The sequence below is a fragment of the Anas platyrhynchos genome, chromosome 1, assembly GCF_047663525.1.
Source record: "Anas platyrhynchos isolate ZD024472 breed Pekin duck chromosome 1, IASCAAS_PekinDuck_T2T, whole genome shotgun sequence".
In the NCBI taxonomy this organism is placed as follows: Eukaryota; Metazoa; Chordata; class Aves; order Anseriformes; family Anatidae; genus Anas; species Anas platyrhynchos.
The window spans coordinates 104,533,958-104,559,043 of NC_092587.1; the positions used below are offsets into that span (position 1 = coordinate 104,533,958).

Sequence of the window (25,086 nt, forward strand, 5' to 3'; positions counted from 1 at the left end):
ATGAGGATGATTTAAATTAGCTTGGTTTAGGCTTTCACTGGAGAAAATTTTGTGCGTTCATACAATTTTTGTTATGCCAGCAGAATTATCTGGCAGCAAAAATGAGCTGGTATATAGGTAGGTAATATTTTCAGCTCTTCCACCTAGATCCAGAAGTGGAGATGCTGTCGAGAAGCACCTAATGACTTATTCAGAAGTTTCTGTAGAGCCACTATTGGTATAGTTTATATGGTAGTAAGCAATGGAAATACTAATGTAAAAAATCTGTATTTGTAGTGTGAAGAACCACGCATGCTTTTGTACATAGCTGGTAAGAACGGGAAATTGTAGTAATTTATCCCTAAAAGTTTTGAGACATAAGAAAAAAAACAACATTGTAATTATTTTAGTAAGGCTTAATCAGCTCTTTTGGTGATTAATATGGGTTTTTGTTTTGTTTTGTTTGTTTAATGTGCTTGCAGTGGCAGGCCCTGAATCCCATTGATCCTTGTGTGCCAAGCAGCTCATAGGGCTTGACCACAGTTATGTGGTTTGATTGTACCACAGGCAGGTATTTAGATGCTTTGTGATCTGTAATAGTGGACACTGAGGCTCAGGGACTCAGAGGTCAACTGAGCACCCTGCTCAAGAATGCAGTCATCATACACGTCCACACAAAGGACTAAGGTAGTTATGTTTATGGCTAACACCTTTTTAGTCTTTCTGGTGTAATATGTCCCCTTATGGACTGCTCTTTCCCTGACTACTCTTAAACTCATGCTAGCACGAAGGATATCTGACCAAAGGAACCTTTTTGTCTCCTGTAGTGAAATATTATTATTTGTGGAAAGAATGATACAGCTTAAGACAGCATGGCCACCCACAAGGAATTGGTGTGGGACGATGGCCTTGCCATGGAACCAGTGTGCGCGTATGCTTCTGAGCAAAAGAGAAATTGTCAGGAGCACTGGACTTCTGACTGCCTGGAGTGTGTGTGGTGGGGCTCCTCACTCCCTAGCGCTGCCTTGGATGCTCTGGTTGATCTCTCCAAGACAACTCTTCCATAAAATAAAGGAACCAAGGTGGACAAGCTCTCATACAGGGAGCAGGCCTCTGCCCTTTTTTCTTAGACGTGTGCTTACCCTGGGAGCTCCACTGATCTCTTTAGTTGCAGAGTAAGGCCAACTGTTATTTGACTTATAATACTATTTTTATTCATAAAATGCAGTGTACACACATAAATTGTTGTCTTATTGTATTATGCTAAAAAGACAGATTTGGGCTTGTCAGTGGATTGCCTGAAGCAAGAAAATGTATGGAAGAACATAAACAATACATTGTATGCTGATATTGGTGGTGGTTTTTCTTCCTTTGTGTGCTCTGAATGTGTTTGCTTGGCATTGCGCTGTCATGCAGAAGAATAAGGATTAGATTTGTCCTGCTGTGAGATGATTCATGTACAGAGAATGTGCATATTCAGAAAGAGAGAGATTTCAAGAGTGAATCACTGGAGAGAAGCTGTTGATAGGAATCAATAATAAACCGATAGCTGAGCAGGGAAAAGTGGATTTAATAAAAAGAATTTAACCTAAGAAATTTGAATCAAGCCTTTATGGTTGCTTCTCTGATAATTTCTGTTAAAAGTTCTTCATTCTTTTTAAAAATATATTTTGTAGGTGTACAATTTATTCTTTGATTATATGTAAATGTATATTTATATTACGTGTTATTTTATATGTATGCATACATATATAAAACAAATACGCATCCCCTGAAGTGATTTTCCAATTTTATTATATGATTTTGCTTTAGTACAATTTAAAAGCTTACATAATATTAGAATAGGGCTAGATATTTAAACAGCAACTGGATGTCAAACTGTTATTTCCTTTATGTAAAAATATGTAACATTTTTATTTCAATAACATTTAGCCAAATTAGTGTTTCCTGATATTGATATTATTCATGCTTTCCCAGAGATGTTAACATAACCTTGTAATTGGCATAAATTCTATCCAGCAATGAGCACTGTAGGAAATGCATTTTATATTTGTTCCTTGTTACATCTTTTTAAGGCAAAGTGGAAATTCATAGGATATAACAAGCTTTGCATTTCGGTTTGGCTGATTTTCTTTCTGTACAACTAAATTATTCTGAAGTGAAAAGGAACATCAAGCTTAACATATTTCTCAGTAGAAAGCCTTCTCTGAAAGATTCTCATTTAGATAGATGTGCCTAATTTTCAAATACAATGCTATGTTAATCTTAAACAGACACTTTCAGAAAATCTGCATTTGCACTCTCTCCTTGGGAAAAATAAAAAAGAAAAAAAAATGCAGTAAATAAACGGAAATCTAGAAACAGTTATTCTGCACAGATTTCAGCTCTCATCTTCATTGTGAGCCACCCAGGCATGACTATACGGTTCTGGTACACAAGCCCTGAAAAGTAGGCTTTACAAAGCAAAACCATAAATAAGACTGTTGTTGTCTTCAGCTTGTCAGTTTGACTCCTATCTAAGCAGATAAAAGACAAGCGCTAATGCCACTGGAAGCCTGCTTGGCAGAAGCAAACCTCGTACAGTTTTCCTCTCCTTTTGGTTCCTGCTGGCCAGGTAACCTCATTAGAGAGGCACCTTCCTCCAGCCACTGCAGATCCCTTGATGTGACTGCTGGTTGCTGTTCTGGGTCATCAATCAGAGAGGAGAAAGTTACGAGATGGGAGATACAGTAGATTTTAGTGAAATTAACTCTTAAGTAACTCATCAGGACTTAAATTATAACACTGCAGGAATAAATGTTGGCCACTACTCCAAAAATAAAATACCAAAAGACTAAAAAAGAACTCTCTCCTTCCTCCCAAATTATGCTATCAACACTGTCAGCAGAGTTTATCTTTTAATGGATTTGATTTTTTTTAGCTGGGATATTGAATGTCATGCACAGGCAGTGACACACAGTGACATGCAGTGCAAACGCCACCAGCACCTCTCACAGGGAGAAGGAGACCAACAAAGAATGGAGATGCTTGTTTGGGTCACGTAGCTTTCAGGTGTGTGATTCTTTGTTACGAAACAAAGCCCCTCACTACAAGAAGGACATCGAGGTGCTCGAAAGAGTCCAGAGAAGGGCGATGAAGCTGGTGAGGGGCCTGGAGAACAAGTCCTACGAGGAGCGGCTGAGGGAGCTGGGCTTGTTCAGCCTGGAGAAAAGGAGGCTCAGGGGCGACCTTATCGCTCTTTACAGGTACCTCAAGGGAGGCTGTAGAGAGGTGGGGATTGGTCTATTCTCCCACGTGCCTGGTGACAGGATGAGGGGGAATGGGCTTAAGTTGCGCCAGGGGAGTTTTAGGTTGGATCTTAGGAAGAACTTCTTTACCGAAAGGGTCGTTAGACATTGGAATGGGCTGCCCAGGGAAGTGGTGGAGTCACCATCCCTGGAGGTCTTTAAAAGACATTTAGATGTAGAGCTTAGGGATATGGTTTAGTGAGGACTGTTAGCGTTAGGTCAGAGGTTGGACTCGATGATCTTGAGGTCTCTTCCAACCTAGAAAATCTCTGTGATTCTGTGAAATAAAGCACGTATGGCTTTGTTTTTCTCAGAGATATGAACTGATCTCTTGACTAGGACCACTTGTTAGCCTCTTGCACATTTTGATAAAGCTGCTACTGAGAAGAGTCAATAGCCTGTCAAAGAGGTTTACTTAATACCAATTTCTAGAAACTGCTGCATGGTACTTGCTGTTTGCACCTCTGTAACCTTTCATCTTAGCCAGCAGTTTCCAGAGCCTCTGTCACGCTTTTTTTCTTTTATTGTGCTTGTGTTGTTTTCATGCCCTTGTTCCTGCAAACCTGTTGTTACGTCAGGTTCTCATGGAAAACAACTACGCCTGGTGTGGCAGTCGCCTGTCTTGCCCCCCTTTTTGCCTTACCTCTTCTCTTGTGGTTGTTAGTTTTTTATTAGTGAAGAACAAATATGGTGCACAATAACATAGATAAGTCATTTAAATTCTCAATAAATATTTTCCAATAAGGATATTTTTCATATCCAAATAATACACAGAGAAGCTTCACAACTAATGTGCTATATTTGCACCCAATTACCATACTCCAATCAATGCTAAGAACATCTTAAATGGGAGCAATCAGTAGGAAATTTGAGGAGGTCCTAAACAAAAAGTATATAACACCAAAGGAAAAACATGGCCAAAAATGATTGTCATCCCCATCACTTTCATTATTGCCAACTACTGCACTGCAGGGAGCCATGGAAGCCTCTTGGACTCTGTTGTTGTTCTTCCCCTTCCTTCTTGTCAAGTTCCTGTCTCTGTCCCATTTTATTTATTTATTTATTTATTTATTTATTTATTTATTGTTTTCCATCTTTCATTTTACATCTGAGTGTGTATGCATATAACATATACCATATGTACACAATGTATACCATAAGTTATGGATGCTGCTAATGAAGCTCTGTGCCTATAACCCCATCTCAGCATAATTTCTGTAGCATGTATTCTTTTTTTTTTTTTTTTTTTTTTTTTTTTATGTTTCCTGGAGCATAATCTGTGGACTGACGAGGTGTTAAATCAAAGGGAGGTGGGGCTAGAAAACCTTGCATTTTTTTCCTGAACTCTATGCTCTCTGATTTATTTTCTTCATTTAATTTGATTGAGCAAAATTGAGTAACACAGCAATCCAAATTCAAAGCATTGTTGCTCAGGCAACAAGATATAGCTAAGAATGAACACTGCAGCTTCATTAAAAGCAACGCAAAAGATGTAGTACAGTTGCCTGTGGAAATGTGTGTTGATCAGACTCTGAGACCTAACCTGACTGCATTATGAAAATATCAATTTATTTCTATTTCACAGCAGAAGCAGCAAAGCTTGCAATGGGAAGTTTTGTATTAGTTTATATGCATTTGAGCACTGCTGTACTTTGTAATTTACTGTGGGGAATATCCATTGACTCTACTATGTATTTTGGCAGACACAGAAGAAAAAAGTGTGGTTAATAGCATCTTGCCAATATTCAGTTGTATTGGACATATCATATGGTCTTTAAGAAATCTGTCAAGCTTCATAAAGTTAGCCTCAAGCTAATTAGTAATGTCAATGTTTTTAGAATGATTGTTGTTATTACTGTATATCACACAGAAAATCATGTGGAGACCAGCAATCTGTGTGTTGGCTAGGTATTGCAGTATCATGGCCATGGATTAAGAACTTTCTGAAATCCAAAAATATTTCTCTCTTTTTACCTTCCATGCTTTCCCTTGATCTCAGTCTTTGACCCTGGCTTAGCTTATGGACTTAGTTATTGTTGACTTAATCTACATAACTGAAGGGGGGAGGGGGACAGAATATATGCTCAGTTTCCTCCTTACTGATTAATTTTTATGTTATACCTTCTTGTTTATGCTTGGTTGTGGAATGGCACATACAAATATGATGAAAGCGCTGGATTCTGCAGTCTTATATCTTATGGTATTTGATAGAAGTCTCCAGCTACTAGAATTATTTAATGAAAGAGCAATTTATGGAAGGGATATTTGATCAAAATTTTAAACTATTATAAAAAATAACATACAAAAACCACACATACATTCACATTTACTTTATGATACAGTTAAGGAATATGAATGTAGTAAAAGAGAAACATACTAGTGCTCTTCTTTCAGATGCTGCTTGATTCAACTGTTCAACACGCTTACTCTTACCACTACCAAATAACTGCGCAGTTGCTATACTTAAGGTAGGGATGAGTGCACGTGTTCCAACCCAGACTGGCCTCACTGGCTTAGACTCTACGGGCCAGCAGTAAGAAACCACTCCTGCCACACAGACCTCATAGTCTAAATTGTGAAGACTACCAACTGCTGGGATATAAAGGGACAGGCGCATTGTTGTCTTTATTCTACAGATAAGGAACTGAGCCTGAGGTCTGTTAAGTAGCACAGACCAAAAAGGAGCCTTGCAAGAGACAGATAGCCCCAGTCCAGCTTACTTGCATCAAAGCCCAGTGCACTCACCAGACCAGCATTCTTCCTGCTGCTGTACGAGTGAAAGACGGGAAGGTACACCTAGGCATTTGCTGAAATGACTGGCAGAATTGTAAGTCAGTAGGTAAAAAAAGGAAACTGGAAACCGAAGGGTAGGATTATGGGAAAACTAAAAGTGAAGCTTTTAACCTGTGAACTTTCTCATATCTATTTGAGGTATGACTGCCAAAATAGGATGTTTCTTACAGGTTTATTTCCAGTAAGAGACTTTATAATAATGTGTGGATTTTATCTTTCTTTCTTTTTTTTAAGTTTCATTTTATCAGCTGTTGGAAAGACTGTGCTGTCTGTCAGTTTCTGGAGATCAAAGTGTATGCTGTGAAAAATAAAGTAATCTGCTACTTTGGAATAATTTGCAGTAGCAGACATTCCCAGTGCAAACCAGAGTACAAATCAGATAGTGAATCAGTGATCTCAAAAGAGGATTACTTTGGATTAGTTGTCCAGTGAAGTAGGCACTTTGTGTAATGCACCAGACAGCTCCAATGTGAGCCAATTCACTGGGGATTTTTGTTTGTTTGTTTGTTTTAAATTTTAACATCATTTTACCAAATGGATTTTAATACACTAATTAGTGTTATTCCTACAGTATTCTGCCTTGATCGTGCATTGCAGTTTGATTTGTGAGACGGTGAGAAGAAAACTGGTATCTGACCAGGGTTCAGTCCTGCTGGGTCTCTCTCTACTTGTTTAAGTCACTCATATTTTAGTGATGTTTGAAGAAGAACTTTGTTATCATTTCACTGGTACTGTATGTGGCTAATTAATGTCTTTCAGTTTAGTAGGGATGTTGTGATATAAGTATCAAGGTGCTTGGAAACAGCATTTATTTGTGTATAAACAGTAATTTCCTGTTTCTGTAGTTCGATGTTTTACTCCATCGTGCCTATAGCTGTGAGGTCATTATTTTACACACATAATAATACTTGAGTTCCTTAAACTAATGGTGCAGCATAAGGAAGTGTGTCACATGGACAGCCATCTCTTGCCATAATTTTTCCACTCGGGGCCTCCCTCTTCTGTGCCAGTAATATATTGCTTGTCTCTGCCAGCAATAAATTGATGTGCCTCCTCCCTGTTGGCCCAAGTTCTGACTGTTGACTGACAGATATAAAACCATTATTCACTGCATTCCCCATCTCACAAAATTGGCTTACTGGGTTAAGAAGAACCAAGGTCTGGGGGACGTGTAAAAAGGAAGTGAAGAGTAATGAAGAACAAGAACGCACTTGGACATCATGTGCTGAAAGAAGGAAAATCCGTGCTTGTTCTATGTATGAAATCGTATCTAGTTTGGTATGCAAATAAGGCAGTCTTTGAATGAAAGATCAAACTTTGTGGACAGTATAAAATTCCTGGGGAACAAGAGCAGAAGTTACCCAGCTGTTATTCTGACATGGGAAATAAGCGTTGATGCTCCAGATCCAGGCAGCTTCTCATTAAGGCAAGTCCAGATCCAGCAGCACTGATGTCTCCTCTGTTTAGACAATAATAGATCCAGACTATAGTCCTGGCAATACCTCTAACAGGCATACACCCTGGGGATAAATGTTTGCAAGCTAAAATTTCAGGATTCACCAATGAAAAGAAAATTTGCACCATTGTTTCTATGTCCAGGGCAAGCCTGAACAAACCCTGTGGATCTTGCTCCTTGTTCCAGACAAAGTTCAGTTGCTTGCTCCTGATTCAGTCCCAAACTTAGCATACTGTTGGAGGCTTCCTCCCCTATGTCATCAGCTTGCTTTCTTCTTTGGACTCTGCAGCAGCCTAGAATAAGCAAGAGGGCAAGGTCACAATTGCTCTTGAAGCTTCTTCTGAAGTAAGCAAAAAGGTTTTTTCCCTGGTGCATACTGTCCTAGGTGAGACACCAGTTTGGGCAATGAACAAAGTAATATGAAAAGTGACAGGGAGACTTACAGCTCTAAATTGCTGAGATGGAATGAGGTCAACTTTGGCAAAATGCATTAAGTCAGCTGGAGAAATCCTTTAAAGTAAGACTATCACTGGCCATACTATGTATGCATCCTACCCTTCCTGTTCAAAACCTTCACTGAAAGCCTCTCTCCACTGAGGCTGTGGCAAAGATGTTTGGGTATGTTTTCACTGTAGGCAGTATAATTACATATAGTCTTTTATGCACATTCGTAATACAGCTCTGTAGATTCTTATTCATCTACAGAGTGCTTCTACTGGAGCACATAAATGATCTTTTGGAAACATCAGCTGCTGTCTTTTTAATACAAGAAACACTTCTTCAAAGAAAATATGAGCTCGCAAGAACTGATATAAGAACAATGATACAGGACTCGAGGTCTTTGATTGCTTTAGGAGTGTTGTAAACCTACATGTATTTAGGATACTTCATTTAGTAAAACATTAATGAAAAACTTCAGAAGAAAAATAAATACAACTTCACAAGTCTAGTCTTGTGAGATATTGCCAACCTGTAGATGTGTACATGACAGAAAAAGAGGTGACACCCAACTTTTATAAAACATATTTTCTGATCTTAAAATTCCTCAAACTTATGACCAGGTGCTAAACACATCTGAGAGTTGCACATGCACTAATTCGTTATTATAAAAAGTAGTAAATTGATTGATTTATAAAATTCCTTCTGTCCCTGAAAATCATTGCAATATGTTTGGGTACCACTATAGCCAAATACTTATAAAAATGTTTACTTTGTATTTATGAACAGTTTACTGAAGTCTGATGCCTGAAGTTCTACATGTGATTTTCCTAGGCAGCATTTAGTTGCCTATATGGAAAAGTAAAAATGAAATGTAACGTATATATAAAACTATGTATAAAAGACACTGATGTATGTGGCAGCCCATTAGCAGTTAGATGCATCTCTGAGCATCAGCAAATTGTATTTCTCTCCAGCCTCTCTCTCCCAGCTTCCTCAGACATGTACACCAAAGGTATAACAGGTCAGTGAAATGAGAAGGCAATTCTGTGAAATCTGTTGTTCACATAATATCATGGGGACTAAGTGACTAAACTGCAGTGTATATAGACAAATCTCTGATAAGGACACAGAAATAAAATGCCCTTTTGTGTGACTTTTTTTTCTTTTTCTTTTTCTTTTTTTTTCTTCCCATTTTCAGGCATAACTGGGCTGTCGTTGGCAGACAAGTAAATATTATATGCATGCAAAGAAATAACACTGTAATTTAGGGATAGAAGGATGTTTTTAGTATTGTGTATTTGTGATCTCGTAGATGAGGGTTATTTTGTAGAGCACATTCCCAAAGAGAAGATGCATAGTGTTATTATATGTGAAAGGATGGGAAGACATAGTACCTTTATTGCTAGCTTCGCTAACACTATTCTTATTAAACATAAATCTTTGATGTAAAATGAACTCAGAAATTGCAGCAAATTTTACAGGCTAAGGATATCTCTTTCCCTCTTTTTTCCCAGGTTGTTTGCTTACTCATAGTTATGTTTCCATGTGGGAAGTGGAAATTTAATTTAGAGTGATAGCTGCTCAGCAGTCGGCAATATGTGTAAAAATTGGATTTGAAAGTAAGCATGTTTTTCTCTCCAAGCCTCCTCCTGCAGCTGAAAACATGACCAGTTTATATTTTGCTATTTTAAGAAAGCCTACCTGTAAGAACAAGTAAATCAACTAAATCCAGGGTAGTTTCTGTTTTCTGAGCTCCTGAATGTCTTTAGGTTTAATGTGATATGTATCAAGCAGTCATAAACATTAATACACGAGTTTTCTGATTTCACAGTTTTACATCTAGCTTCCAGTTCACCACCTACACACTATCATATCTCAAGTTTTGCTGTTCAAACAGCCCAGTGCAGTGTTTTCTTTCCCCTGGTGCTGTCACTAGCACACTTTGGGTTTAGTAACATAACAGAATTACAATGCCAGCCTGCTTGACATGCCACAGAAAAGATGAAAAAAATGTAATTACTGAAACCTACCACCAGAGAGAGCTTTTGTCTTGCTAACATTAATAGAAAGACGGCAACAAGCCTTCATCTAGTGTCATAATGGGAGTTTTCATAAGTATTGTATTATTTGTCTTTAAGTATCAAGAGAATAATGAATCAAAATCGACAGCACCAGTAGGAAACGTAAATGCATACACATGAATTTTGTATTCATTTTAATTGCATGCTTAGTACTGTGATATCTGTCAGGACAGCATAAAAATAATAAAACTAGTGTAAACTGGGGGCAAAATGGTACTAACTGGATAATTTGTATCTATAAAGGTCCTGATTTGATACCAATTCCTTGGATTTTAACTTGATCTATTGGCATGGCTGAGAGCAAAGGGTGCTTTGTGAAGGAAAACGCACCCAGAGTTGAACAGAGTAGTGAGCTAAGCCAAATATTTCTGCTTTGCTACAAAATTATGAGCATAATCTTATTCTGGAAATATGTCTTTTAGTTTCCACCACTAACATGTGACATAATACCAAGATACTTCTTCCATGTACTTGATAACTTCTTTGTGTTTTTAAAATATTCAGTGACTCTGAATTTTTAAAATAGAAAACCAGTCTCTATAAAATGGACACAACTTCAGATAAAAATTTGTTTTTCTTTTTACTTATCTGCTCGGTAAAAGGTCTATTTTACTTTAGGTCTCATATTGTTCGTGACAAAGACACCAGCAATGGCTCAGGAAGAACAGCAGGTGGGGCAAAACTCTGAAGTTGTATCTGGGACACATCCAAGCAGATTTGCAGGGTTCCCAGCTTCTCTCCTGGGTCTACGGCATCGCAAATAGGATACTGGTCAAAACCCACCTTTGCGGTTGCCCAGCAGCTCCACCAACTTTGTGGTTTCAGATGAAGTAGCTCCCTATTCACCCTTCCCACATCCAATACCCTGTTATCCACTTTTATTGTAAAAGAATATTTGCAATTTTGAAGGTGAATGGCTCCATCTTTGAGTGACCCTCCTGAGATCCACGCAGCAGTGTATGGAAACTTTCAGCGAAGTGATGTCTTTCATTCTAATAGGAATACTTTTCTAGTTCAATCCTTTTGCTTAACTGTCCTTCGCTGGTCCTTCCCACATTAAAACTTCAGGGAGTGCAGAGGACTATGCATGTTCAGGCCTGCAAGAAACACTTCTACCTGCAGGTAGAATAATTACAGCTGCTTCTTCTCTCTTCCAGGAACTGTTTGATTCCAAGAATGTCTGATCTAGGGATTTCTTAGTGTCTTTTAATTATTATTCATCGTAAAATCAAGTGTATTCAACGTGTTTTTTGCTTTGTTTTGTTTTTTTGAATCAGATCAAAGAGCATGTCAAGTAGTCACCAAAGCAAAACACATCCTCCAAGTGGGCAAAACACATAACAAAAGTCCACGTGATCTGACCACACATACGTGTGGATATCCAAGAAGCCCTAAAGGAAAAGAGCATACTACAGGTGGTGAATTATTCTGGCAGGCTGCATGAAGCCAACTTAATTATAGGCTGTCTTTAATGCTGTGTTCTGGGACTTTCTATTTTGTGTGTGTGTTTGTGTGATGTGTATCACTAAATAAATAAATAAGTAACAACGCTGAGAGCCAACAATTTCTGTGAAGTCCTGAAAAACTAAGCATTAATTTTGGCTTGGGATTCATATAAAAACCCTTCAGAAGTTCCTCCTAGTAGTGGTTGACTGTGCTAAAATATCCTGTTAACAAATTAGGTTCTGATTTGTTTTGCTTACTCAAAAAAAGCATCATGAGAGTAGATGTATTCTAATGTATTTTCGTAAAAAAAATAAAATAAATAAAATAAATAAAATAAAAAAATAAAAAATAAAAGAAATGTAACTTTGGGTGTCCTAAATGTATTCTACCCTAATCTTGACCCCAACATGAGCTCTTTTTATCCATGAGTGTTGTGTTAGCTGCTTGCTGTGAAAGCTGTGGTATTTTACACCCTGACATCAATTAGGTCAGGCACATTGCTGCAACATTTGATTGACCAGATATGTAATCAGGGGTGATCCTATCAAAAACTTAGCAGTGCCTAGTGAGGTTTTAGAGTTGTTAGAATTCAAGATTGCTTTACTGAAAAGGTGAAAAGTTGTCTTAGATAATAGAGGATTTGACCCTGCAAGACACTGAACACCTTTGATAATGTGAAATTCTCCTCTTAGCAACTTTTGTCATTCAGAATTAATGATAATTAGAGAAGACTTTACTCCTGTCAACAGTCTGCCTCCAAAGTCTTCTGCAATCTTTCTAATAATTTCATGAAGAGTTCAGTGTATGAGCAAAACAGAATCCTCCTTCACTCATGCCATTAAGTATGCAGCTGGGAAAGCACATGCCCCAGGGGATCCCTCACTAGGAAAACAGTCAGGATGCCCTTGGATGTGTCAGCAAGTGGCTGTGTTCAGGGCACCTGGGCTGCAGGTGCTGAAGTCTCCTGAGGCCACCAGGTTCTTTAGTGATGATGTCAGGGCGCCAAACAGAGCCTGTCAAAACCTCAGCAGACTGACTGTCTAGCTCTTTCTGTGGCTGCAGTTCAAAGCTATTGCAATTGCTCTGCAATCTCCAGCTGTACAGTACAGCAACGTGTGATACTGGAGAGGAATATTACCCAAGGCATGTCCTCTCCCTCTGCCCAATGTCACATTCTCTCAGACCAGCCACACCATGCTGTCCTTTGAAGTAGTGTCGACTCAACTGTTTGTCAGACCACGCTATGAATCAGCTCAGGGAACTGATTTGCTTGAAAAATAACCCAGCAAAACACAGTGCTGTGGACAGTCGTGCCTGCACACCTGCAAAAACCAGAGAGGCTACACAGGGAAGGAGATGTTGAGAAAAATGAGAAGAAGAGAAGCCAGGAAATGCACATAGACCTGCATGTTAAAATGGGCTTCTATGCAAGCAGTATTATGCCTCTTCGCATTGCTTGTTGAAGAGAAGCCAGCACAGTAAGAAAGGTGTGAGCTGGCAGCACATACCTCCTCAGCTGCCCTGTGCTCCAGGCAGGCACAGAGCCTCAAGCTGATGAGTGGCACCAGTGCAGCAACTCACTGCTATTGCCTGCTCTACCTCCCCCACCATGCACTGGCTTCAGCATTCCTCTCTATACCCCTTTGGCCAGTGGGACCACCACCAAGGCTGCAGCTGGTTTTCTGCCTCTTTAATGAGTGGCTCCCAGAAGAGGCTGGAAAAAGCCAGAGCAAACTCTCCTGCTGCAGGTAAACAGGGTACTCTGGTGTTAGTGGCAATGTTCTCTTGGTGGCAAGGATGTGTTCACTTGGCTCAGCTGCCAAGGAAAGCACCATGCAGGAGTGGGGTAGCAGGCTTCAACATCTGCCTCACTTGCAAGCTCTCAGTTTGCCAAGAGAGTGAGGTATCAGTGGATCAGCAGCTTTGTTTGCTGAGGGCTTTGGGACCTGGCTGAGAAAGTATCCTCCATTTGACAGTGGAGAAGAAAACCCCTGGAAACAACAGAGACTTCAGTTCTCAAGACGTCTTTTCAATTACACTGTCACTCCCAGAGTGTCTGATCTGTCTTGATAGATTTCAACACTTTTCCCTGCCAGTGACTCCACCATCATCTCTAACTGTACCTTTGCAGAGTTTATAAAGGGAAAATGTTACACTAGTCTAGCTGCTCTGCCCTGGTTTCACAAATGCCAGTGCCAGCTTGAGAGTTTACTTTGGATTTTTGAAGCAGAGGACTAAAAACAAACAAACAAATAAAAACCACAAAACTTTTCTTTCTCTCTTGTCAGTGCTTTAACCCAAGGCTTCCAATTTCTGCATGTTTGTTAGCTCAAGATATGCTACAAGGTAAAAACTGGAGCCAGAGAGCACTGGTTCAGAAAAGAAGTGACATACAGCCTTGTGATATCAAATAGCTGACTCACATCAGAGAGAAAAATAATAGGAATATTTAGAGCTAATTTCATCAGTTGGGGGGTGTGAGGGGGAGAAGAAGGTTATGAGTTTCTAACTATACGGCAACAGAAGCAGATTTACCTCTTTAAGGTGGTGAAAAAGCCATCCTGTTATATGCGACCAGGCATTGCACTTGGTTGATGATATTTTGTCCAGCAAGCCTGCTTTAAAACTTGCACAAAGTAAGTAGTTTCCAGTGGGTCTCAGGCAATTTTGAATTTATCATAGCAAAGACTGTACTGCACAAAGCAACTTCTGTTAGTGTTCTGAGCTCCACATTTTCTAAATAAGTCAGCAGAACCCTGCAGTCAAATTTCAGAGATTTTCTGGAAGGATTAATCCCCCACAAAGGTGATAAGTAGTGAGTAATGGCACGATTGCATAGCATACAGCTGTAGAGGATCTCAGATGTAAACAGATTAAGTTTTGCAATCAAATTCAGTATTGCCACATTTTGTAGTTGAAGAAACAAGAACAAATAGTTTTATGGATTTGCATAGTGTCGTCATCCAAAATTCAGTGACACAGCTAGAAAGAGAGTTTACAGCTGAAGACAGCTTCTCAGACCTTCTCTGACCACCTTTGGCTCTAATGAGCCAAAGGCCAATGAAAGTGCAGTACAGGACCAAGTCCAGGGAAAGGCCACAAAGATGATTGCTGGACAAGCCTGAAGCCTGACTTGGGAATTAGGGCTCTGTCAGACTACTCTGAATCTGCCTTTCCCATGAGTGTAAGTAAAGATGTTTGTGTGATAAATGTCCCTGGAAAGATCTGATCAGCAAGAAGAAAATATGATGCAAGAACGAAGTATGTTTCTTTTTTTTGTTGTTGTTGGTGGTGTGGTTTTTTTTTTCCTATTTTAGTTTAAAAATTAAAAGTTTCTCAAAAACAGAAACAAAGCAATGTAGAAAACACTGCACATGCAGCTATGCTTGCGAAATCAGGTATTCTGGTTTGGCAAAGATAAAGCTAGCAAAGCAGTGCAGTTTGTCTCTTTGTGGTTAGCCAGTGCGAGGCGGTCATTGCTGAGATGATCACGTTTTCTTTGTAAGCCTTCCTCCTCCTTCCTCCTCCTCCCTCTCATTTCCATGACAGATAGAGCTCATGGGCAATCAGACCCTGTCTTATAACATTATTCATGTTGATCCAGTCTGTGCACCACCAGGGCAAAGAAACAACATAGGTGGCATTGGGGCCTCATTATTGTTAGCAATTTTAGCCTGAGAGTCCACTGGAGTGAGGCCAGCAAAGTCCCACAAAGGTGATTGTGGGACCGGAGCATCTCTTGTTGATGGGGAGAGGCTGGGAGAGCTGGGGTTGTTTGGCCTGGAGCAGAGAAGGTGCAGCAACATCTGATCCACATGTATAAACATGTATAAACATGGCTCTGTTTGCCCTGGCCACCTTCTGACCTCTTTTTTGGCTGACTCCCCACCTGCAGTCCTCCTTAGCCCTACCTCAGCTGCCCATATTCAAAACCAAGTCTGACACAGCACAGCTGTAAAACCTCGGATCAGATTTCTGTGGAAACTGCCAAGCTGTTAATGTGAGCTGTGCCAGGCCTCAGCTGGGCACCCACCAGCCAGTGTCTAGGGAACAGTGTTTGGGCTCAGCCCAAGCCATGCCCGTGCCCGTGCCCATGCCCATCCATGCACACCTGACATCCCCAGATGGGCCCAGGGCCTGCAGAGGGGCCTGGGGATGGCCAGGCTGTGGACAGCCCCAGTCACCATCCCTGGCATGGCCCAGCTCTCCTTGCTGTGACTGCGGGATGGGACTGGTCAGGGACAGAGGCACTGCACCCTCTTCTTTGGAAAGTGTGTGCCTCGTGGCACTCAGGGCTGCAGCACAGGGCTGCAGTCTGGGGACGCTGGTGGCCAGGAGGGCCAGGACAAGTTGGAGCTAGAGCAGGAGCCATCAGCCAGGTTTGAGGCTGCCACCCCCTAACACTGGTGTTGGTACAAAGCAGTGTCAGCTGGTGCCCTGCCAGCTCTTTGAGGACAAAAATGCAATGAGCTGATGACAGTTTTGGGGTGCTTTACTGAGCATCTGCTGCTCCCAGCCATCTCCAGCTGCCTAGTGCAGTCAGGCAGTTGCAGCCTCCTTGGCTTTGCCGGGATAACATCTCACATCAGCTAGCCTCTGATGTGTTTGCTTTCTAGATGAGCCAGTCCAATGTTGATGTTATTTAATGCTAGGAATTGTTGCTTTTGTTACGGGATGGCTGTGAATGGGTTGGGAACAGATGCTCCCCGTCTGTGCCAAGGTCTGCTGGGGCAGAAGATACTTTCACCTTTCCAAGCCAAGCCCTGAGTGCACAAGAGATGCAGCTGACCTACATGACTTTGTGCCTTAGTGCTCCCCAGCCTAACCACACAGCAAACCTCACTTGGATTTCAGCAGGACTCAGCACAGCATGGCCAGCCCTGGCAGCAAGGCTCAGTGTTTGTCTCAGACACCAGCATGGAGAACATGAGCTTTCTCGGAGGCCTGTTAAGTTAGCCAGCTTTGGGTACGGCCTCAGCAGGGTACTGGAAAGCAAATTTCAAAAAAAAAAAAAAAAAAAAAAAAAAAAGCAAGGTCCCAGGTCTGTTTTTTGTCCTCACGACAATGTAAAAATGTTCTGGAGCTCTTCAGAGTTACTGTCACCAGGATTTGGAAGCAAGGAAGGGCATTCTCTAAAGCAGAGACCCAGCATCGAGGAGTTAGTGCCAACAGGATAATGTTGAGCAGCTATGCTAGCATGTGAGGCAGCATGTTATGACTGGGCGAGTTTGAAAATTGTAATGTTAGGCAATACTATTTTCCTTGCTTTTATTAAGCGTGTAAAATGTAGTTTTGTTCATTTGTTTTCAAGAGATATTATACAGCTGCAAAGAGGTTTTTGTTTGTTTGTTTGTTTTTGTTTTTTAATGAGAATACCTTTGTCCTAGCCACACTTTAAAATAGGCCTGTGATCAGCAAATGAAGCTGAAATTGTCATATAGTCCTACAGAAAATGGCACTGAATGCTGAAGAATTGATGCAACAAAGCTGAAGGTTGACATACATGTAAATAACATAAACGACGATTAAGCTGTGAGCTTTTAGCAGGACGAAAAGCTGCATTTCACATATAAATGCATTCCCTAGGATTTGCCTCCCTGATAACAACATGAAGAGTACTAAAGTTAAATAGACAAAACCTTGAGCTGACCTTCAGTATGAAGGAAAACATACCCATATTAACTTCTGAACAGGGCTTGATAGTATCTTGCTGGAGAGCACACTGAACCAGCAGTCTGGCTATCACTGCTGGAACTGTTTTAAAGTACCTTGGCCAGATAAAACATCAAATATACTTGTGATTGAAATTTGATGTTAGCAGAGTGTAGATGTGATTTATTTACACAAACGCTAACTATTACTGGGTACAAATTATTAGGAGAATACTTTTGTGATCTACTATTTCCTGTGTGAAAAACCTCATCTGCTAAAAGATGTGCAGTTTAAGGTAATAAATGCAAAAGTAGAACAAACAAGGAGATTACATTACTAAAATGTTGAATTTAAACATTAGGCACTTAATTTTGATAAATGCAGTTAATTATCAGATTTGTTGTGATCAAATACAAGAGAGCAGAAATAAGACAAAAGCATCTGGCTACCAGTTTTATTTTTTTGGCACTAAAAGACACTATCATATTACTGGCAGTAATAACTGGTCTGCTTTTGCTGTTGGATCAATGTCTTTGACTTGCATGCCAAAAATCAAATTCTTTTGTAAATGCTGTTATTTTAACAAGTACAAAAATAAACGAGCATAAGCGAACCATGGCTGTTTGCCACAATAAGGAAAACAAGTGGGATTGTTCATGAACAACAGGACAGATCTGCGTAATGTCTCTGTGCAAGAGCCAAAGCACCTCAGCTACTTCTCTGCACGGCTCTGCTGTGGTGTATTTGAGTCCAGAGTCTGAATGTCATGGTGCAACCCTCACCCAACAGAAAAACATGCCCTGTGTACAGCCTCTTCTCTGTGTCCAGCCTCCTTCTCAGGCAAGGCCATGGCCACGTGGGGTGTGCTGCCAGACACCATGCGGTGACAGCGGCCCCTCTGAGCGAGCCGGCATGCCTGCTGCTCTCAAGATGAAGTCTCCGGGTCTAGACAGAGCTATTTCAAGTGCAGCAGAGTTAGAGCTTAATGTGAGAGGGATGGGGGCTGGAAAAGACCAGACTTCCTCCCAGTCCTGCTCATTTCACTCCTCTCAGGGGAAAGACCTAGTGGAGCTAGCCACAAAGGCAGTTAACATTGACATGGGCTTGCTGAAGGCCAGCCCACGCTCCCTGGGGATCTGTGCTGACAGCTGCTGCTGAGGTTCAATCTAAGATCACCTTCTAGATACTGCAGTGAGGAATCTTATTAAAGTCTTTTAAAAAACAAACAAGCAAACCTTTGCCTTACCTTTTGCTTCCCTTTCCTTTGTTTTGCAAATATGTAGCATTACTCCTTTCCCTCTCAAGAGTTGATTATGCAGAGAAAACATGCTTTTTGAAAACCAAGCAATTTGGTCAGAACTATTTTAAAGGAATGTTTTATAAGTACATCATACGATGGGTGAGCAATTGGCTAACGGGCAGGGCCCAAAGGGTTATGGTGAATGGGGCTGCGTCAGGCTGGCGGGCGGTCACCAGTGGGGTCCCTCAAGGCTCCATTTTAGGGCCGGTACTTTTCAATATTTTTATAAACGATCTGGATGTAGGAATAGAAGGCATTTTGAGCAAGTTTGCTGATGACACCAAACTTGGAGGAGTTGTGGACTCGAATGAGGGTGGAAAGGCCTTGCAGAGGGATCTGGATAGGTTGGAGAGCTGGGCGATCGCCAACCGCATGAAGTTCAATAAGAGCAAGTGCCGGGTCCTGCACCTGGGACGGGGAAACCCCGGCTGCACGTACAGACTGGGCGATGAGACGCTGGAGAGCAGCCTAGAAGAGAGGGATCTGGGGGTCGTGGTAGACAACAAGTTGAATATGAGCCGGCAGTGTGCCCTGGCAGCCAGGAGGGCCAACCGTGTCCTGGGGTGCATCAAGCACGGCATCGCTAGTAGGTCGAGGGAGGTGATTGTCCCGCTCTACTCTGCGCTGGTGCGGCCTCACCTCGAGTACTGTGTGCAGTTCTGGGCACCACAGTATAAAAAGGACATGAAACTGTTGGAGAGTGTCCAGAGGAGGGCTACGAAGATGGTGAAAGGCCTGGAGGGGAAGACGTACGAGGAACGGCTGAGGGCACTGGGCCTGTTCAGCCTGGAGAAGAGGAGGCTGAGGGGAGACCTCATCACAGTCTACAACTTCCTCGTAAGGGGGTGTCGAGAGGCAGGAGACCTTTTCTCCATTAACACCAGCGACAGGACCCGCGGGAATGGAGTTAAGCTGAGGCAGGGGAAGTTTAGGCTGGACATCAGGAAGGGGTTCTTCACAGAGAGAGTGGTTGCACACTGGAACAGGCTCCCCAGGGAAGTGGTCACTGCACCGAGCCTGACTGAATTTAAGAAGAGATTGGACTGTGCACTTAGTCACATGGTCTGAACTTGGGTAGACCTGTGCGGTGTCAAGAGTTGGACTTGATGGTCCTTAAGGGTCCCTTCCAACTCAGGATATTCTATGATTCTATGATTCTATATACTACTAATAATAATAATTAAAAAAAAGTGTTTGCTGCTGGGAAAAAAACATACTGGATGATTCCATGCTAATGGAGACCAGCTTGACCTACCTACTGGTTAGTATTGTAGGTGAGTGTATCTTTCCCATGACTGGATTCAGCACTTTTTAAAGCTTTAGGGTATTGTTTTGTTGTTGTTTTTCTCCCAGTAGCTACGAATCCACAAAGAGATGTTTTTTCAAGTATGTCTTTGAAGAAAGAGGGAAGTCATACTTTTTTTGCAGGAGGTGGGAGGGGAGGAGGGAATTTTAGGGGTAGTAGGGTGAGAAGGAAAAACAAGTAGCTGCAGCCGCAGCAAACGGGTATGTTACTTGGCCATTGTTGTGCTCCAACTAATCTGCCTGGAAAGCGAGAATAATGTCAGAAATGCCCTACTGTACAAAAGCGTGGTACTTCCAGCCCAGTAGCGTGACCCCATCAGTAGCAAGAGGAGAGAATACTTGGTGAGCTCCCCATGGCGATTCGCATCCTTCCTCTAATCCAGCATCCACAGCCATGATACTTACAGACACCAGCCGGCACTGCCCTGCACACTGCCTTGTGCTGCACATCGGTGGCAGCAGTAATTATCAAAAGATTGTAGCAAATCATCTTATGTCTGCATGACGGAGCTTTTGGACAAAGAATACAGTCCAGCTTATTCTGAGCAGCAGCTGTATCAGCGTTATGGAGGATGCTGCTGCTTATCAAAGTCATTTAAGTCATGATGAGAGAAGAAGAATATTGCACGTTCCCACGTTGATTGCACTTTAGTACTACTATTATTCCTTAACCTATCTCCATACTGAAAGACCCATCTATCCTTAAATATTGTCACTTGTACAAAAGCCTCATTCCAGACTAATCACACAAAAAACTTCAAGCAATGGCACTTCAAACAAACCTACAGTTAAACAGAAGTATTACTATTTTTCAAAAGTGCAGCCCACATTAACATCTATTCACTTTTTAAAAATCACTTTTTAAAAAAACATCATGGGAAAGAAGTCCCCTGTTGTTTATTTCAATGCACAACTCTAAACAGAATAATTTGCACTCTATGATCTCTTCATTTGAAAGTCTAGCTGCATTGGATTTGAATTCTAATTGAATTCTAATTAAAATACCCACTGGAAGCCACAGACTCCTACCTAAAAAATAAAATAAAATAAAATAAAAATCGTTAAAACCGTTACAGGGAAAACCGTCTTCCCACAGTATTATTTAGCTTCAGTAGATTAGCAAAAATCATTGAAGAGTCAGAAAGTGGGACAGTATTTCTCAATATTTCATCTTTCTTTAGACGGATTAAGGAAGTCCTATCACTTAAAGCCAGCATTTGGCTTCACAGAATACCCTTTTTTTTTTTTTTCCTACTATATCAGGAAGGAAAAAAAAATCTTAAAAAGAGGAATTATCAGAACTATTCTGCTGAGGAATCTGTACCAATCCAGCGTTGCTAACGAAAAGAAGTTAGGCTGCCCTTGGCTGCCTAACCCAACTTTAGCCCTGTTTCCTCACTTACAGAATGCATTGGTTAATGCTTTGCAACATTACTCTTCTAAATGTAATCATGTGCTGTATTTAATGTGCTGGGTATTGTGTATCCTTACCAGAAGCCACTAAATTCTCCCGTGTTCTAAACTGACCACAGAACAACAGGCACATTGATTCCCATGCATGCCAAACACACAGAAAAGTGCAATAAATATTTTAACACTTGCAAATAAGAGGTAGGAAAAAAAATCTTATTTCCTAATTTTAGCTATACATGATTTATATAATTATTTTTATATATTAATATAATTATTTAATTTATATATTTTATGAATATATTCATATATAATTAATTTATGAATATAGCTATGCAGATGCCTGCACTCACTCCTCTCCATACTAGTATCAATAAACTAAAGCAGCCAAGTGAGAAGCTTAAAAAACAAAAAAAGAAAAAGTAACAAATAGTTTTAGACTGTACCATGCAGCTGATATTGCAAAAGTTACCTCTAGCCAATAACCTGTTTCTGCTTGGTCCCTCAGCATTGCAATCTACCTCTGAAATATGGATGAAGATGACGATGAAGATCCTGAAATTGTTCTAACAGAGGTTTATAGACAAGTTGCTCCAGGATCAGTCTTGGTAGGCTTTTTGTTACTGCTGAGGGTTTTACTCAGTGGCTTCTTCATCTGGAGTCAACACAGCACCCTAGGAATATTCGAGACTTAGACTGAACTTGCATTAATTACATTGTTGTGAGTAAAACTAAATGCTATAGTGAGGGTGTGTTTCAAATGCTAGGCTAATACAGAGTACATTTTAAAGAATTGGAAAAGGCATCATTGGGTCCTGTCAGATTTTAAACCTGCTGAGAAATGATGATCCTACAGAGCAGTCCAAATTGTCCTGGTGCTTTTGCATCAGATTTATTAAGTACTCTTCTCGTTAATCTTGTTTCTTGCGTGCGACATCCTGAAAAGAAAAGCGTTTAGTGGGACGTACCTGCTGGTAAGTTGCTGTTCCTCTGCCATTGTTACAGATGGCCAAGGGCAGCTGTGCAAGCTGCTGCTGAAGGACAGATCGAGTGAAACATCACTTAATGCCCCTCTCTAACAGCATGATGACCTATAGATCCGATGCATTCTGAAAAGACAACATCACAAGGTTGTCTTGGTAACCCGGCAGGAGCTGCTCTGCTGCTGCTTCAACCCATGGCAGGAAATTGATCCAAAATGCACCATGTTGGTCTTGGCTTGACTGGACTGCACTTGGGCATGTGGGCATTGGAACATCTCATGATGTCACCACAGTTGCAGTGGTCAAGGAGCGGAGTTTTTTGCCCACAGACTTATGACTCCTTGTTGGGAATATCAGAAGCACCGAGCAAAGCTTTCCTTGTACTTGGGGCACATGCACACACATGCAAGCACACTCTCCATGTGAGTGCTTTGGTGTGACCTTATCCTGCAGCCTTTTTTTTTTTTTTTTCCTTCTAAGTGGAAACCTGTAGATGGCTTTATAAAATCTCCCTGAGTCACATAACTTTGCAAAGATGGTGAGATTTTTAGCTTTCTTTTATATTTTTAGCTGTCAATTTTCTAAAAAAAATAAAATTAGCAAATGTTTATAGAACCATAGAATGGTCTGGGTTGGAAGGGACCTTAAAGACCATCCAGTTCCAGCCCCCCACCATGGACCCGGACACCTCCCACCAGACCAGGTTGCCCAAAGCCCCATCCAGCCTGGTGTTGAGCACCTTCAGGGATGGGGCATCCACAGCTTCTCTGGGCAACCTGTGCCAGTGTCATGAGCTACTGGGGCAGAATGAGAGAACAGGACAGATGCACCTAGAACTGAGTAGGTCTAATTATGTTAGGTGATTTTTAAGAACACACACACTTTTCATCAGTGCCAAATGCTATCTTCCTGAAAATAATGCAATTTAAACTTTTTCTTTAGCTTGCGGGGAGGCTCTTTTTCATCTTATGACCAACTGTCTGACTTGATCTCCCTTCAGGCACTTCCAGTAAACAAAGGCTATGAAGGAGTATTGCCTGTTTTTCCCCTCTTTTTAATAATAATAACAATAATAATAATAATAATGTTGAAGTTTAACCACATAACTTCAAAAGATAAAGAATGCACAAAAAGTACACGTTAACTCTTTCTGCTAGATTAGGTGCACGTAGGTACACTATTGCAAATGAAATATCAGTATTTTTGCTTTTCAGATGTACCAGTAGTACACCTGCTGGACATTTACTGCCAACTTTAAATTTCACCTTTAAAATATTTTTGTCTCTGTAGGCAAACAAATTTTAACTTTTTGCAAGAGATCACCTTCACTGCAAACTTGCATGACCCATACATAGCAGTCAGTTTTTTTTGCTTTTTTTTTCCTGAAGTATTTGACCTGTAGCCCTGATATGCATATGCGGCATCAAGGACATTTGCTGTGTGCTTCGCTCAGGTTCAGCCATCATGAAATAATATACCCGCAAGAAGTACCTGCAAGATACCTGCAGACTTACTGTGTTGTACAAATGCAGACATCTTTTGCTACTTGCATCAGCGTATTTGCCCAACTGTAGCCCTGCAGGAAAGCCTCTGCAAATGAGATACATACAACTTAAAGAAAAAAGCAATTATTTATTTTTTCTCTCACATGCTTACAGAGCTCCTTGGCTCAGCATCAGCATGACAATACCCTGGTAAGACACCTGAAGAGTCTGTGCTGACCAGGCAGGCATCACACGTGGTGGGGGTGGAGGAATGGTGGAGCTGGGAGCAGAGCAGAGCTGCAGAGCGTGGGAACTGCTGAGACTGCACATCCACCACAGCCACTGACACCGCCAACACCACCAACCTGACCAACCCGACGTTGGACTTGACACCCTTCTTTTCTTCAGGATTTTGTACTTTTTCCCAATCATGCCTTACTCTTGAACTGTTTAGCTACCAATACATCACTATGTTAACAGCCCTACCTCAGCCTGTAATTTTACCTCTCCTCTGTCTCACAGTTCCGTCAAACGTGGTGCCAAGGTTTTGCACTTGTTTCTGGGTTAGGCAGCTGTGCTAGGGATCTGTGGAGAGCTGGTGGGTTACAGAGATGGCAAGTTATGTGTTGGAGGGGCCAAGGGGAAATTAGGTTCAGGTATTATGATCACTGAGAAGGTAACAATGATTTTGAACTTGTAGTTTGTGCTAACAGAAAAAAACATAGTGTTTCTCAGTCATGGCAATGCAGGAATGGAACTGACACTGAGTACTGGAGAAAGTCAATACAGGCAAGCACAAGGAGGTGTTGAAAATATTTACCTTAGGATAGGCCTATGGAAAAGAATTCAACACCTACACACCTGTGCTTTCAACTGGCAAATTAACTTGCTCTCAGTAATAGAGGAAAACAATCCTTTTAATAAACTTTTAAGCAGATGGTAGATAAACAAGTGACTGCAAGACTTTTCTTGCAGGTTTCAGGATTCTCTGGTGATGGGCACTGTATAGGAAATAATTAAATGATGGAGGAAAAAACAATAAAGTTCTGTCTTTCATTTCACAGTGGGATCCACAATTGACTCGTGTTATGATTACACTACCAAACAACAGCAATTTAGCAGCATCTTTGTTTCTTCCCCTCTACTGCAGAATTTAATCTGCCTAGAGAACTACTGCTTCCTGCATTCCTACTTCCCTTTATCCAAATACCCCTTCTTAATGTAACATATTCTTATGAAATCAACATTTAAAAGCCTTGAACCAATAGATGCTAACATTTAATTATTGCAAAACAGAAGTGAATAGATCGCTGCTTTCCACAACACAATAAAAAGAACTTTTTATTAAAAAAAACAACAACAACACATTTTTTAGTCTTTATAAGTTTAAACCCTTTCTTTCTTTAGCTAGAAAATGATGATTGAGACATTTTAAAACTAGAGCTATCCTGTGGAAGTTTTCTTATGAC

The 25,086-nt window shown here is 40.9% G+C and overlaps 1 long non-coding RNA gene across 1 annotated transcript; it reads right to left on the bottom strand.

Moving 5' to 3' along the window:
- Window positions 1-7,590: 7,590 nt before the first annotated feature.
- LOC139999148 (uncharacterized) lies at window positions 7,591-22,231 on the bottom strand. The gene is made up of 3 exons (XR_011804255.1): window positions 22,119-22,231; window positions 21,623-21,824; window positions 7,591-7,808 (listed from the first exon to the last, which is right to left on the bottom strand). It is a non-coding gene; the product is annotated as an uncharacterized lncRNA (long non-coding RNA).
- Between the last annotated feature and the right edge of the window lie 2,855 nt (window positions 22,232-25,086).